The sequence below is a fragment of the Mustela nigripes genome, chromosome 2, assembly GCF_022355385.1.
Source record: "Mustela nigripes isolate SB6536 chromosome 2, MUSNIG.SB6536, whole genome shotgun sequence".
NCBI classification, from domain to species: Eukaryota; Metazoa; Chordata; class Mammalia; order Carnivora; family Mustelidae; genus Mustela; species Mustela nigripes.
The window spans coordinates 149,960,816-149,977,462 of record NC_081558.1 but is presented as its reverse complement, the minus strand read 5'-3'; the positions used below and the strand labels follow the sequence as shown (position 1 = coordinate 149,977,462).

The 16,647-nt window shown below is 44.7% G+C and overlaps 1 protein-coding gene across 1 annotated transcript in view; it reads right to left on the bottom strand.

The window, feature by feature from the left end:
* SLC9A9 (solute carrier family 9 member A9) overlaps nt 1-16,647 on the bottom strand; it is a 538,704-nt gene that overhangs the window by 24,448 nt on the left and 497,609 nt on the right. The gene's annotated exons all lie outside the window — the stretch shown is intronic.

Here is a 16,647-nt window from a genome sequence, read left to right as displayed (position 1 = left end):
TGAGACCTGTCTCTTTCAGTGTAGTTTTCAGCGTCTCCTTCAGTGGTACTCCTTCGTGTAACTGCATGCACTAAGTCCAGTCTTCTCTCATCTTTTGCACCTGCAGTTTCCTTCACCTGAGCACGGACTCCTCCCCCGGCCCTGGCTACGTCTTCTTCCTCCGCTAGGCAGGACTCAGCTCAGGGGTCATGTCCTTGGAGAAGCTCTCCATGACTTTCCCTCCTCTGGACTTCCACAGCCTGAACCCCTTACAATTGGGGGGACCATGTCATGTATTGTCAAAATGAGGACCCCCATGGGAGCAACAGGGGGCATCTGTACATATTATGCAAGGACAACAGGTGTAAATTGGGACTGACCCAGGCAAACCAGGATGCATGGTCACCTTAATCATGGCATTTATCACACCTTCAAATGCCTGTGAGCAGGTCATTCCTCCCTGCACCCTACCAGGCAGTCTGCGAGTTCTCGGATGACAGAGTTTCAATGTAGTTGCTTCCGTATTAGGTGCTCCATATATATTATTTTGTTAAATAGATGAGGGAAGGCATGAATGTGGCTGAAACAAATAGGAGTCTGGTCACGGGGTTGAAGACTCCAGAGTGTGATGGGAAGCCATCTGTCCCCAAACCCTCTGGCAGGCTTGGATGTCTAATGGAGCTAGATCTTCTCTGTTTCCTCTCTGAAGACACCCTCAGCCATCCCAAATAGCACAGAGAACAGGTGTACTGGATTACCTTGCTAACACACCTCCCCGAATTCTGAATGCCAAGGCACATCTGGCTGAAAGGAAGCAGATGGGTTGGGTCCCAAAGTGTGTTTCATGGCAGATTAAGCACCTTATGATGTTAAGACACATCACATGATAAATGGGTTCTGGGCCCAAATAAGTCATGAAATTAAGCGAATCTCTTCATTGCTAAGAGCCTTCTGTGCACTCTAAAATAAGCAGTATTTCTCAGATTTAGGTAGGGCCTATTCCCCTTACCTCTCCTGTCTCCTGGACCTCGTGTTCTATGGAACTCACCTTGAGAGTTAGTAAAATAACATAGGGCAGACATCTCCAGGTAGGTGAAGGCTTTGAGTCCCTCAAGGGCAGGGCTGTACTTTTGTCTCCCATTGCTGACACTGGTCACTGCCTGGCACATTGTCAGTGCTCACAAAATGTTTGTTACCTGTGGACTGGGGCGTCATGCATTCAACTGAGGACAAAAGAGCCTGGGGCTGGGGAAGCCGGGTAACCCCACCCTGCCCACAAGGCAGGTGTCTTAGCAATAGGGAGGGGGCTGACTCTCCTGAGGATGACACATTCTCTTTTACGGCCCGTTGCCCTCCCTGCGAGCCAAGCCGCCTTGGCCTCACACCCTGTTTCCACGCCACCTTCCCTGCGTGCATGCCTGTGGGATTTGACTGTCAGCGTCTGTTCACCAAAATGCTAAGCTGATGAGGCTTAGTCTTACTCTCCGAGGCTTGCTATGATGGCTCCCGCCGACTAAGACTCTCCTGGCCTCAAAGGAATGCAGCTTGAGTGGCAGAAGGCCAGGTGGCCGGGCTTACGTCGAGCAGGACCTTGCCCCCTCTGCTATATATTTTACTTCTCGCCCGACTCACTTTGAGGCTGGCCCTGATGGAGTACCAAAGCCAAATGTTCTCTCCGGCACTTAAAGGAAGCCTTATGGGTCAGCATTCAGAGAGGAAAATGATGAGGATCTTGGCTTTGAGACATCAGGAAAGAAAAGCACAAACTCAACTTAAAACTACCCAGTAATAGAGGGAAAAAAGATAGCAATCACAAGTTCAATCCAGCTCCCATGGAGAAGGTTTAAAAAGTCTCTCTTCAAGAGGTTTTTTTTGCAGTGTAACTTTGATTTTTTTTTTCTTCTGAGATACCGTTCCTTCTTTCAAATTTATTATTTATTATAAAATGAAAAAAATTCCATGAAGCCACATGCTTCTTTTTCCACTGTCCCTTTTCCCTCCTGAAAGGGAGAGGGGGAGTCAAGAAATGCCACAGTGAGATTTTTGCAGTTGAGTTCATCCGAGCTGCAAGTGAGTGTGGCCGAAGAGATGGTCACCTGGGGCGCTGCTCTAAGCCAGAGATGGTGAGGCTGGAGGGGACTCTCACATGCGTTCCTTTGCTCCTACATAGAAGAGCCATCCTCTTGGCTCCTTGCTGGCCTAACCCGTTCCTGCAACTGGAACAGCAGGCATGTGCTGGGGGGTTAGAAGCAGCAGAGGCCTCTCCATTGAGTGCATGGGAGGAGGACACAGAGCCAGAGGCTTAAACTCCCCTACACTGGACCCTGGCCTGGTGCTTGGCTGCCATGGGATAAATAGTGATTATATGAGGTCAGATTTTACCTCTAGGTAAGTTTGCTCTGGGCTGACTTTGCTACCAAATGAGTTAAGAAACACTTGGGGTTTCAGCGCAGTTGGTTCTCTGAACTACTGATGACAACTTGTAGACTTATACTATTATTTCCACATATAGGCGAGTAAACCAGATCAGAAAGGTTAGGGAACTTGGTTCAATTCATGCATCTGTGACTGGAACCCAACCTGGCCTAGTTCCAGAGCCCACGTGCTTTCGGCTATATCCTGCCTCCTCCTGGCCACATGGGAATCCTCTGTTTGTGCCTTCCTGTGCTTGGGAAGCAGCCCTTGTGGCTGGAGGACACACTAGAGCTGTCAAATGAGGGGTGTAGATTAGATGTTGTTGAAGGTTCTTCCCTGACCTTGCATTCCATGATTGAGCAAACTTATGATCTACAGTCTGAAATGGGGTTCACACCTAAGTGGACACCTAGGAAGAGAAAGCTGTCCCCTATAGGATCTCTTCTCCAAAATGCAAGCCCCTGGCAACTTTTGGATCAAGTGGCATCTGTGAGTCCCCGATCCCTCTGTGCTTAATGGAGGGGACTGGGGCTGGTTAACACCGCACCTGCTGGAGGGATGAAATGGAAGGTACTAACTACACTAAGTCCCCAGAGCTGTAATTTGGAGCTTAGATTTCTTTCTTCCTTTTCTGTTTTTTTTTTTTTTTTTTGAGGGGTTAGGAGTGGGGAAAAAAACCCATTAAATTGGAGGACGTGTGGGTGTAAATTTCTCTTCCCAACTATCTTTATTTTGGAGTGTGTTTAAGGATACATGTTATATGCATTCCTCTCCCCATATATCTCTATGCTTACATCAATTCATAAATAAAATATATAGCCGCTTGGCTAAAATGTATCACTTGTCTGCAAGATTCCTCCTGCAGGTTAATGTCTCCTGCCAGGGGAGCTGCCCCGGTTTGCATTGACTTTCAATGACCTACTTGTACGCACTGGTTCAGGCTGGGTTTAACAAGTGGCTGGGCAGATCTATGCATCTGCACGTATTCCTCATTTTTAGATTTTTAAGCATTATTTGACTTCATTCTGCCAAAAATCAATAGCATGTGCATAAAGTTAGCTTTGGCATCACACCTTTAGATAGGGAAACTGTCATGAACAGAGACTTTCAGAAATTCCTGGGAAGGAGAGACTGATTCATGCTGTTTATCATTCTATGGCTCTCCTGTTATGGGCATAATTGACATATTCCCAATAATTGCCTTCGGTATCCTCAGTGCTTATGGGAGAGATGAACTTCAGGATGGAATCCACCTGAGGACTGGGCCTTGTGTAAGCTCAGTTTCTGTTGTTGAACATGATCTGAGACTAGGTTGGTGGTTGTGAATTTTAGTAGGTTAGTGTCAATCACGGGAGATTATCTGAGTCTTACTTGGCCTGGAATTGGAAATTCCTAAATAATGTGACAATTGAGCATTGGGTAGTCTCAGAATTGGAAGTTGGCTTAATCTCCATGATCAGATTTTAAAATATGATTCCTACAGTATTTACTGATACTGAAGAATTGCATCTTTTAGCAAAAGTCGATGTTTTGAATTCTTCTGTAACCTTTGCAGGAGGTATTCATTGTTAAAATCAAATATTCAGTTGGGACCAGAGAGTTAAACAAATGAAAAATGTTATAAACTTCCTTTCTTTTACACATTTGTGGAAACGAATAGAACAAATAAGACGGGATAATGAAACATACATTTGTATAAAATGTTGTAGAATACACTCAGCCAAGTCAAACACCTGGTGCATTGAGAATAATTCTGTTTCTTGTAAGCTAAATTACAAAGTTGGATAAAAAAACAATCAATGAACTATTATTTATATTTCATTTAATCTAGGTGCTTTAATACTGTCTATTTGGCCAAATACAGTATTGATTTTTCGTTGCTGTGGGATTCACTTAACCTCAGGTAAAAATAAAGAAAACTAAAACCAAATCGCCCACCCTCTCTTGTAATTGTTGGTGTTTATAGCGGGAAAGAACACACTGGATTTAGGCAACTGAGGGAGGAAGGGGAAGAGAGTTAGGCTTTGGTTTTCTGCCTGCTTTCACCTGACAAACACTTAGAGTATGTGTGACGTAATAGAAAAAAAATATATATATATTGGTCTCTGTCTCCTCCCCATCCCCCCAGGCTCCTGACACAGGGCTCCTGAAACTCTCGGAACCTCCTAAGTGATAAGAGCACTAGGAACACTGCTTGTTCTAATGAGGCAACTCTGGGTGGGCTCCTGTGTGGGGGTGGTCACCAGGAAGACCAAGGCATGATTAGAAGCTTGAAAATTTCAGTTCCACCACGTCCTCTGGAGAGAGGTGATGGGCTCAAAATGGAGTTAATAATTGGTCATGCCTGTGTGAGGAAGCCGCCATTAAATCCCAATAGCAGGGGTTTGGAGAGCTTCCGGGTTGGTGAACACAACCGTATCAAGAGGATGATGCACCCTACCTCCATGGGAACTGAAGACTCTGTGCTTGGGAACCTCTCAGAACAACTCCTTTGTACCTTTCATCTGGCTGTTTGTCTGTATCCTTTATCACATCCTTTACCAAACTGGTCAACATATCTGTTTTCCTGAGCTCCATTAGCCATTCTAGCAAATAAACTAAACCTGAGGACGGGGCATTGGAACCTCCTATCTGTAGCTGGTTGCTCAGAAGCACAGGTTGGTGACAGCCTGGACTTGTGAACGGCATAGAAGGTGGGGGAGGGGCACTCTTGTGGGACTGAGCCCTTCCCGGTGAGCTCTTACGCTAGGTCCTGGTATACAGTGTCAGAACTGAGTTTAATTGTCAGATACCCAGCTGTGTCTGAGACTTGCTTGCAGTAGTGGGGAAAGCGCCCACATTTTGTGACCAGAAGTTTCAGAAGTGAGGTATGCTGTGTAAGTAGCACTGGGGGCTCACAAGAGTGAAACACGGTAGGGAAGAACTGGGTTTTCCCACTCAGGAAAGAAAAAAAAAAATCTGGGTTTTTCCTTTATAGTAGGTTAGGACTCAAATCCTTACTGTGCATTTTTAAATCTTGACAAGGCGAGACGATGTCAAACAAGGTACTCAGTAAGGGCATGACAAGGAAGCAGGGAAATCTAGGGGAGGAGCCTGCATCAGATAAAATTAGAAATTTCAGTATCTACCATACATTAACTTTTTAAGGAAATTGCCTGGATTCTAAATGGGTTGTCCAAATCCTAATAGAAAAGAAATTCTCAGACAAGGCTGGATGGAGGGGAGGAAGGTAGGCAGTAGCAACCTGTAAGCGTCTTCCCCAAGCTTCTCTGACAGGACTTGTATACATAACTTCTAATAGTTTCCTTATTGAATTCTTATCTTGGCTTTGTAATTTATATGTCAGTGTTTCCATTTTGCACATGAAGAAGCTGAGCGCTCAGAGAAGTTAAGGTACTTGCTTAAGGTTACACTGCTCCTACTTCGCAGGACTGGGATTCCAGCCTTCGTGGGACAACATGTTTTTTCTACACATGGCCTATGTAGGAAACAGAATGATGTCTAAAATAACATTATGATGAGGAATAATATTTACAACTTCAATTTCTGCTTATGACTTTAAAAATTTTCATTTTCAAGATAAAGATGCTGATCAGAAGATCATTGAGGTCCTATGTGATGATAAAATTTAACTATTTGAGTTTATTGGCTTAGAAAAAGCTGAGGTTCCTCTGGCAGTCCATGAACTGAATTTGGTTTGTAGATAGGTTTTATTTTGCCTGTTGATAGAACATGCAAACATCTGCTGTTTAAGATTTTTTGAGCTAACATTAAAACAAACAGAAAAGCTCATGTGAAAATCTGACTTCTGGTTTTTCTTGAACAACCATCAGATCTGGCAATTGAGTCTGCACTTCTGAAAGGTAACAATCAGTTGCTTCTGAGTACCAGCTGTTTGCTTTAGGTGTTGTCCATAATTCTCCACTTTGCCATAGTCCCCATGAATCCCTAATGTTCACTGACTGAAGCTGTATGTCGATTGCTTTTACTTCTCCTGCCAAATCTGGTAGCTCCTCTTATTTGCACTGCCTGTAGGCACCCCTAGGTGGGTTTCATGATACAGAGAAAAGTAGTAGCTAAAAGAAGAGAAACTTGTATTCAAGAAACTACCACGTCACTAATAAGTTCTGTGATCTCAGGCTAGCCCATTAACCATTCTAAATCTCCCATTCCTCTTCTGTTACATGGGCATGAATGGTTTCAGAAAGATTAAATAAAATAGTCCATAGTGTTACGTTCAGTTATGTTACCTGACCTGGCCCTAAGGCATTCTTGCAAATGTTCGTTAAAGAAATTTTGCCCCACCACCAATCCATAGAGGATACTATAACTGACAGTGTACCTACAACCTCTGTCTACCTATCAACCTAATTGTCTTGGCAGCTAACCTTCCTAACCACTAATACCCTTTTCTAGACCACTCTCCCTTCCCTTTCATACCTTTAGAGCCACGTAATTTGTGACTGTGCTTCAGACCATTTTGAACTCTATTATAATTACACAGCAGCATCTTCTCCTAATATGAAGTGGAACAATTGAGCAAAATGGGCAGAGGGTCCTGTCCTCCACCCCAACACCCCTTCACACAATGGCTCTTGGCTCCTTTCTTTGCCTACTAAGAAGTGAGGCCCCTGCACTTTGTGGCTACTATTGCAGATCTTTCGATGGTCACTCCTGTTTCAAGGGCCTGCGATCATTAATAAAGATGAAACACCACCTTGAAACAGAAGCCACCAGTTAGGGCTACGTGTCTAAGGGTTTTGAGGGTTCAAGCACAGCTGAAATGTTTCTTGGCTGGGTTCTTCTTATGTTTTGGGAGCAGCTTCCACAGGGCAGTGAAAACACAGGATACAGGAAAGGGTTGTTGAAGTAGGCATCCTGGGGGCTTCGAACGGTTGGATCTGTTTTGGCAGGCTGCTCTGAGAAATGTGGAAACCAGATCCTGCACAGACTGAGTGTCTGAAGCTCTGCAGCTTTTCCCCTGGAGAGCAAGGAACACAGGAACATGGGATGTGGGAAAAATCTTGGGGCTGCCATTGCCACCAGATGACCTTTATGGTCTCTCTGAGCCTCAGTTTCCCTCTCTTTCTCAGCCAGGGGTCACTGTATTCGATGAGAGGATGGGTCAGCAAAGCACGAGTGCTTGTGTCTCTGTACGCCTGAGGCCTACCTAGCATGCAACCTGTGTTCTGATGCCCACATATTTGCTGTCCTAGCAGAAAGTGGGTTGAAGGCGTGGAAAGTGTTTTAATATTTTATCTGTTATCCATCATTTACTTTCTCTTTTCTAAAGCATTACAGCTCTGTTCTGAGAGCTAAAGAAGGCCCTAAGAAGATTAAATCAGCATGTAAATTTCAGCTTAGTTCAAAGCTAAGCCCCTTAAGAAATCTTTATTTGGCGGAGAAGCTGCCGCCCATGGCAGGGGCTCAAGTGCATGAGCAAGTGCACCGGCAAGGCCAGCCCGGCTGGCTGTCTGAGCGCACTGGTTCTCGCACAAGCCAAGGGCAGAATTGCTTGGAGGGCCTGTGAAGACAGCTGGTTAGGTGGGACCTGAACGTTTGCATTTCTTACAATTCACAGCTGATGGTGATGCTCCTGGTCCGGGGACCACACTTGAAGAAACACTACTTCGTGGGAGGAGGCGTGCATGCTGTTGAGACTCCTGGGCTCTGGGCCCATTTGTGTCTTTAACTGCCTGACTTTAGGCAAGTTACTTCAGTCCTAGGAACACAGCTTCTTTGTCCAATGACAGGCGGGAAGTATAATTGGGAAAAAGTGTAAGTTAGAGCAGTTTCCTAATCCTTTTTCCTGTGGTGGGGGGCCACCCCAGGCCCTGCCAGATTGATTTGGGGGCTGAGCAGATCAAGATCTTGGCACATCTGTAACCCATCCCAAGTGTTTAGTGTGCAGGCTGGGAAAGTTTGACCAAGGGGTTAAGAGCATGTGCTTTTATGTCCTGAAAATCATAGGGTAGGCCCTCCTTCTGCGGAGCATGGCCTTGCAGCGGTTCACTTAGGAGTCTGCCTCAATTTGGTCGGCTGTGAAATGGGCACAGTGCTTGTACGTATATCATGGGTTTTGGTGGATATCAAATGATGTAATGCATGTAGAATGCTTGGCCTGCAAAGTACCTTGCACTAAGTTAATGATAATATGGACTAGATATTATTGTTAGCAGTTATTATGTCCATTTCTACAGTTCCATGGTTCACTCCTTGTGTCTATCCTGTGCCTTATTGGAGGAAGGGGATAAGCCTTCACTATTTAGGAATGTAAAAAGCTAAAAATAATTTCTTTGAAAGGGGGAGTGCTCTCTAAGAGTACTTCTAGACCTTTAATGTGCATGCAAATCATCTGAGGAACTTGTTAAAATGCAGCTTGTATTTTTCTTTGGTTTGGGGTGGGGCCTGAGAGTCTGCATTTCTTTCTTTCTTTCTTTCTTTTTTTTTTTTTTAAGAGTCTGCATTTCTGAATGGCTCCCAGGTAATGATGCCGGGTCCTCAGAGAGGCACTTTGAGTAGCAAGACTCTTCAGCATCCCCTCATGAACCCGTCCAGTAGGCAGTTGTAGAGCTGCCTACTGGAATCATTTGGGGACCTTTCTACACCCCCAGCCATACCCCAAACCAATTAAATCACAATGTCTGGGGGGTAGGAGACCATTTGAAGGTTCCCAGGTGATTGCAATGTGCACAGTTCAGACAGTGCTGGTTCTCAATGTTGGCTGCATACTGGAGAATTAAAAAAATAATAATGCCGTTTGGTCCCACCTCCAGAGATTCTGACTTGGTTTGGCCGAGGTTTGAGCATTAGGGTTTTTTAAAAATTCTCAGAAGATTCTGTAAGCAGCAAAATTTGAGAACCTTTTTCTGAAGTCCAAAGCACTCTTTAGTAGGGCACAGGAAGAAATTGGGTTGGTTCATTTTCCAGAAGCTTAAAATAATTAATTTCCCTTCAGATGGGCCCCCTTTTCCCTAAGAGATTTGCATTGAAATATGGCCAAAATAAGAATGTTTCTTACCCTTATTTTAAAGGCAAAAACCTGTTTAACATCTGCATTCAGGAAGCTGTGTTGTCTAATAGCTTAGAAATAGGCCCGAGAGCATTGAGCTCCTAATCCCCTTTACCACTGTCTTCAGTGTGACCTTGGGAAATCTTTTCATGTTCATTTTTCCATATTTCATCATTTGCAAAACCTAGTTAATCCCACAAAATGACCACAGGACTGGTGTATGGTCAGGTGTAACTTCAGAAACAGTCCTGCTGAGCGTCTCCTAAATTGTTCGGATCTGCTAACTTTGGATGCTTATGCAAATGCATACTTTGTGAGTCCTGGGAAAATCTGGCACATTTAAACTATAGTCTTCTATCTTTTTCCCTCTTTTCGTGGTACCAATCACCTCCTGTTCTATTCACACAAGATTTAGGCTTAATGCACCCTAGAAATTCATGGAAATCAGCATAAAAGCAGAAATAGGGTTTTAAAAGCTGTGAGGAGAAGACTGGCTGTGCAGGGTTAGTCTTCTTCTCAATCCCCCCAGTGGAAATGGCCCCCCACTTGCCCACTTGGTCCCCGTGGTGCCCCAGCCCACACTTCTTCTGGATGATTGCCAAGACTTTCTGACATAAGCTCATACAGCTTTGTATCCCTAGTACTTAGCACACTGCCCAGGAGGGGCTGAAGAGATGCCTGGTAGACAGTGAATGAAGTGGAAGAAAGAAGTAAAATAAGACAGCACAGAGGAGCCAAAGGCTTCCAGAAAACAGAAAGGAAACACTATTCAAGCCCAAAAGGAGAAAATAAGGTATTGATACTCAAAGCAGTAAAGGGAATGAATGGCCAAAAAAGCCCAAAGAAGGAGATGCAGGAAAGGCCAGGAGGTCTGAGTGAGGTTTGTGTAGAGTGAGGAGAATGAGAAGGCCCCTGGGACAGCCCGAGAGACCGTGAAAATGGTCAGGGAGGAAGCAGCGAGGGTAGTGAGTGAGGGAATGGAAAGGAGAGGGAAAGCAGGAGAAGCTGGGGAGCAGCAGGGGTAGGGAGGGAGAGCTGCCCCAGGGACAGAACCTCTGGGGGCCAGGAGAGTTGGTCTTTCTCCCTAGGAGGCCAGCCCACTGTGGCTCTGGCCCAAGATAGACAGAGCTAGAGGGGAAAACCAAACTGGCACAAGTGAAGTGGGTCACGGTCAGGGATTATCACAGTTTTTTGGAATTGGATGTTTTCAGATTGCATCATCCTCCTTGTTCTCAATTATCCTCCACAAGAGTGCAGAGTCCTTCCCATGGTACAAATCCACCTCCGCTGGGACCCAGACATTCACAACTCACACCACAGACAACTCCTTGGCAGCCTCCCCCCCCCCCCCCCCCCCCCCCCCCCCCCCCCCCCCCGCCCCCGGCCCCCCCCCCCCCCCCCCCCCCCCCCCCCCCCCCCCCCCCCCCCCCCCCCCCCCCCCCCCCCCCCCCCGCCCTCTTTTCCACCACATCCTGCCCTTCCCCCACAGGCCACAACTGCATCTCTAGACATTTCCCTTCCTGAACTTCCATGCACTACAATCTAGGCTACCTTCCTGTTCTTCCAGGGCTGCTGGCCCATCCAGAGGCTTTGAGCAGATTAGAAAAAAGGGGCCCTGAGGGTCTTGGCCAGATGAATGAGACAAAGGTACAGGTAAGATAGAATAAGATGAGTATTATGGAGTCAGAGATTCTGAGAAGAACCTCTCTGTATGTGATGGGGATAGGGGCATGGGTAGAGTGTGTTTGGGGAAAGTTTCTCATAGAAGGAAGGTGATATTCGAACTGACTTTTCAAAGATGAGCAAATATTCTCCCTGTTCCCGGGGATTTTCTTTTTTTGAGGGGGGAGTGGAATGGAGGTGGAGGTTTTCTGCAGGGTAGGGAGAGCAGGTGCAAAGGAGCAGGGGTGGGAAGAGTTAAGATACTCAACATTGCTGGAGGTTTCATGCAAAAGGCAGTTAAGAGGGGACTGAGTGATGGTATAAAGTTAAAACAGGTAGGAAGGGCCACATCGTGAAGGAACTTGAACGCCAGGCTCAGAGTCAGATGTCACCTTATAGGAAATAGGGAGTGTCTGGTTTTAAGTAGGGATAAGACATGAGCTTTGCATTTGAGAATGATTGTTTCAGAAAGGTATTATTCATTGCAAACTCATCCTTAAAGTGGTATTTATAAATGACCTGTTCTTTGTCCCACAGTTAATGGCAGAAGCAGAACTTGACTCCATTTTGTTGGCCTAAACTTGAATCTCTTCACCCACGCCTCAGGTTTGAGTCACCTCTGTGAGATTTTCCCTGAAAAACTTGCTAGGCCCATCTGACCTCACTTGAGAGACCCAAAGGACTAGATTCAGGCCAGCACAGATATTGTTCCTTGGGCTTCCAGAAAGGAGTTAAAAAAAAAACCCCACTAGTTCCTTCATTTCTTAACAGAGGACTTTATTCATAGCAGGTTCATCTGTACAAAGCTAAACCAAAAGATCCATTGGGCATTTATTGATATTGAGTTCCAGAAAACATGGCTCTTGTCAGCTGAGAGAGAGAAAGCAGGAAGGAAGGAGGAAGAGGGCTCAACCATCTCTAAGATCCCTGTGGGAAGACTGTAACCACAGTCCATTCTTAGTGACCCATGGCAATGGTGGATTTGGAAGCCAAGTTACATGCTCTTGTTTTGGTTTGTTCCTTCGACATCACCTCATACCATGTCTGTTTTTGATAACAAAATGGAATTTCTTCTCTGTTTTTCTCTGTTTCCTGTCCCCTATACACAAGTGAGATTTCTACGAAACAGAAAGATGGCCTCAGGGAGAAAGAGGGATGAGAAAGAGCCTTGAACACCCAACTGATGGGGCTGAGCTTGTGAATCTTTGGTTGTTCGAGCCATTCAAGGCCCCCACCCACCCGCCTTAATGGTCACACCTGAGAAGTGCCTTTGTTTTCACTCCAGCAGGGAGAAACACTCGAGTCAAGAGGGCATGCACCACATGTCTAAAACACGAAACAGAAGAACCCAAAGTCTCTTAATTACCTGGAGTTTCATAGGAGAGGCACTTTTGGATAAGGGTTGTTTATGCCTTATTTGCACTTGGCTTCAACTTGGTGACATTCTGGACCATTAAAGAACTTGGTTTCAAGTTGACAGACTTGATACAAGTCCAGCCAAGTCTGTCTCGTAAATGAGAAACGCAAGGCCTATCAGAGAAGCCAGTGAATTACTATTATCACTGCTGATAAGGCTGAGACTCTGTGGTTTCTCTCAATGAAGAAAATGTGAATCATGACCCTTCCCAAAATGTCCTCTCAGACATTCAAAATCAATTGGCTATTAGTAATTTTTTTTTAAAGGATGGTTTAATATCCTCCCCTTCTTTCTAGAGTATTCCTATTAAAAATTAAAAATGTCTGATGGCATTAAACATCTTTGTTTTAACACACAGATCTTTCCAAAGATTGAGCGTCTGCAAGCCTGGGTGAAAAGCATCTTACCCTTAGGCCACAATTCCACAACAAACTCCCCCTTAAACATGGTGGCATTAAACATCTTACTTTTAACACACAGATCTTTCCAAAGATTGAGCATCTGCAAGCCTAGGTGAAAAGCATCTTACCCTTAGGCCACAATTCCACAACAAACTCCCCCTTACACGTGCATGTGCGCTTGCGCACGTGCACACAAACACACACACACACACACATACACACACACTTTGGCCTTCTAGCTCCTCCTGCTGGTGACTACTCAGCTCTACTTTTAACTTAATAATTTTGGGTCAACCAATCAATTTAGTTCTCTGAATAGTAACTTTAGAGAATATTTTATATTTGGATATTCGATCTTGGACCAAATGTCTAAATGAGGATAAAACTTGGGGATTAGAAAAGAGATTCCCCTTTCTTTTGCTCAGGCAGTGACTAGGTAAAGTCACAGCTTTTATATCAATATCTGTGTATTCACAATTCCTAAAGGCCAACTGATGTGTTCCACCTGGGTAGACTGGAAAAGGGAGACCTGAGGGAAGTTGTTTGAGCAGCTCCATGAGGCATTTCTCCTGTTGCTTCTTACCATGTTCTAGCGGGTGACCCTTGTTCCCTCTTCTAAGCCACTTAATGAATCACAATTACTTTGTTGAGCTGGAGCAGCAACTGGCAGGGATGATGATAGCAGTTGGCATACTGAGCGCTAAGCACTTTATATTCTTTATCTCATTTCTTCCTGACAACCACATAAGGTAGGCAATGCCGCTTTACAGCTGAGAAACTGAGGTTCAGGGAATTTAAGCCTATTTCCCAGAGTCATACATCTCTTAAGTGGTGGAAACCATGACTTGAACTGGGTCTGTCTGATCTTAAAGATTTTGTTGCTTTGTTACAAGTTCACAATCACTTGGGTTTCACTTGCTTTATGACAGCGATGTTGGGGGAGAGCAAATTGATGGGAAGAGAAAGGTGAGGGAAGAGGCTGCCAATGAAAATAGAAATACTATAGTGTGGAATGCTCTCAAGGAACTGTTTCGGCAAATTTGACACAACCGGTTAATGAAGGTCAATTCTATTTAAAAGCCCCTGATCAAAACTAACTGTCCATCACCTCATAAAAAAATAAATAACTGAAGATAAAATGTATGTCTTTACCCAGAAGTAGGCTGGCAGAAAACAATTCAAGCCTCACGACCGTCTACTTGGCCTCTTTCCTGGCCTGTCTCAATTTCTCAGCTGTCAAGTGGTAGAGAAGAATGTGCATTATTTGTCAAGTTCATATTTATCTGAGAAGGGACCAAAAAGTCTCAGAAAACCTCCTTTTGTGGTATATTCTGATCAGCAATTTAGTTAGATTATGAACATTTTTTTTCTCTTTGTATGATTTAAAAAATCGTAAAAATGGAATTCCTTAAAATAACATTCTAAAATGTGACAGTGACAAATATGGACATTGTTTTCCTTACTGTCTCACTCTAGCCTTACTTTCTTCCTGAAGGATTCAAATGCGCCTCAGAAGCACCATCAGGGGTGCTGTGAGGAGGACTAGCAGGAGCACTGAACAGGAAGGCAGAAGGCCAGGGGCTCCCCAGGGAACCTGGCCACCTTTTGCCATTACTTCAGCATCCACATGCTTCCAGATAAGACCCCAAGACACCAGTATCTTCTGTCTGGGGTACTGTCATGGCCTGACTCCCCCTGCTTGCCCTCTATCCCCACACACATTCCCTACACTTCAGCCTGAGAGATGATTCCAAAAGATACGTGTTATGCCTGAGGCTTCCTTAGTGTAAGACTCAGCTCTGGAACCTGGTGAACCTGGTTCCCGCACTGTCTGGTCTCTGCTTCTCCCCACCTTGTCTTTCCTTGTCCCAGGCCTTTCTCAAATATGCTTTCCCTCTTTCTTTCCTTTCTTTTTTTTTTTTTTTTTTTTTTTTTTTTTTTTTTTTTTTTTTCTTTCCTTTCTTCTTCTCTTTTCTCCTAACCTGAGAACATGCTTATTCCTTCTCCTGGTTATCTCTCTGCTTCCTTCAGATCTCAGAGCAATCTTACTTCCTCAAGGGGGTCTTCCCTGCTCTCTATCCAAAGTCACGTTGACTTGTTTTCCCCTTTCCTCTTCTAGAACATTTACAGATATTTGGTTTTTCCTTTCTAATAGCAGGGAACTCAGGGTCTAGGCTGAGAATGGCTGGTGTAGGTTCCAGAGAGCAGATTAAGCACAACTTTTCCCAACTCTGTATTCAGTGACCTCACATTAGTAGACTGTCATCAACCCATGGTGGGAGGACTTATACCACAGAAATTAGCATATGCTACAAAGCAGTTTTTAACTTTTCCCCCAGATAGCTGGTTGTTAAACATTTATGAGCACACCACTGGTTATTCCCACAAGCACTGAAGGTATCCCAGTTCCTCCCACAGAGCCTGGCTCATAACAGAATTCTATAAATATTAAATAAACATAAATTGAGACTTTCAGTGTGGCCATACTGTACTGTGCACTATATATATAATTTCTCATCTCGACAGTGAACTCATGAAGCTAGTATTGCATCCCTTATTTTTTGAATGGGGACATTTAGACTGAGCAAAGTAAATGATTTGCCCAGTGTCATGGACTCTGCTGAAGATCCCTCGAGCCTGTGCCCTGGTGCACTGCTCCAGCTTGTTGCCTCCTGCACTCGGCACTCAGCACCCACGCTGTCTTTAGCCTGGCTTGGGTCTCTAAATATGGACCGCAGCCTGTCTTTTCCCAAGATTTGTCTTTTCTGTATTCATTTGCCTGGTCCCTTGTCTCACAACCATAGTCAGTTAGCTGCCCACTCTCTGCCTGGATCAAGTGTCCAGCCTGTCCTCTGGAGGGGCCCTATCCTCAGCAGGTAGAGGACATGGCACAAGAGATGAGGGCTGGGAAGCTTTTGGAGCCCCATGCTTAGGACTCAGCAGTAGGGCAACCAACTCATTCTGGTTTAGCTGAAGCCAGGTAAACCAGGCACAAATGATAAATTATTAAGAATTTCAAGATGGTGTCCACAGAACATGGGACCCTTCTGAATGGGGGTCTCCCTGTGACTCCAATGTTCTCAAGCCCATGAAGCTGGACCTGGAGATAAATGATAACACTGATCATTCAAAGTTGTAAGGATTCAATGGTCCAAAGCATCAACAGCATTGAGCACGACACCTGCTCCAGAGATGATATTTAGAAGATGGTGATGATTGTTTCCCTGGTCTGATCCTGCTTCCTCCTGACTTGCTCAGCCTCTCCCAGAACAGACACCTGAATTCTTACCTTGACAGTAATGTGAATTCAGTAATCTTTTGTAAGTCACTTCAGCTTCTCTAGGCTCAGATTTTTCCCTCTATAAAACATGGGGATTGCAGGAAATCTCTAAAGAGCTTACCAGCTCTAAATCTGTTTCAGCCAACTCCGTGACATTTATACATATGAGCAAGGTCTTAATGTTCTTTTGAAAGCATTTTCTCCCTCCCTGGGTTCACTGAGATTCTATTTGGCCTTCAAGTTCCATTCATATCAAAGAATCTCTCCCTCCAAATCTGAATAAATCAAGTGTTCTTAAATTATTTCTCAAGTTCTTCTAATTCAAAAGTCAACCCATTTTACACCTGAGCAGTCTAAGGCTTCGGGCAGCTAAACACCTTGCCTGGAGCCATATAACGAGACGGAGAAGTGTAAGCATCAAACCCAAGTCCTCTACAATATTAAGTTTCCTTCCTGCCTAGGGAAACACCAGAGGGTACCT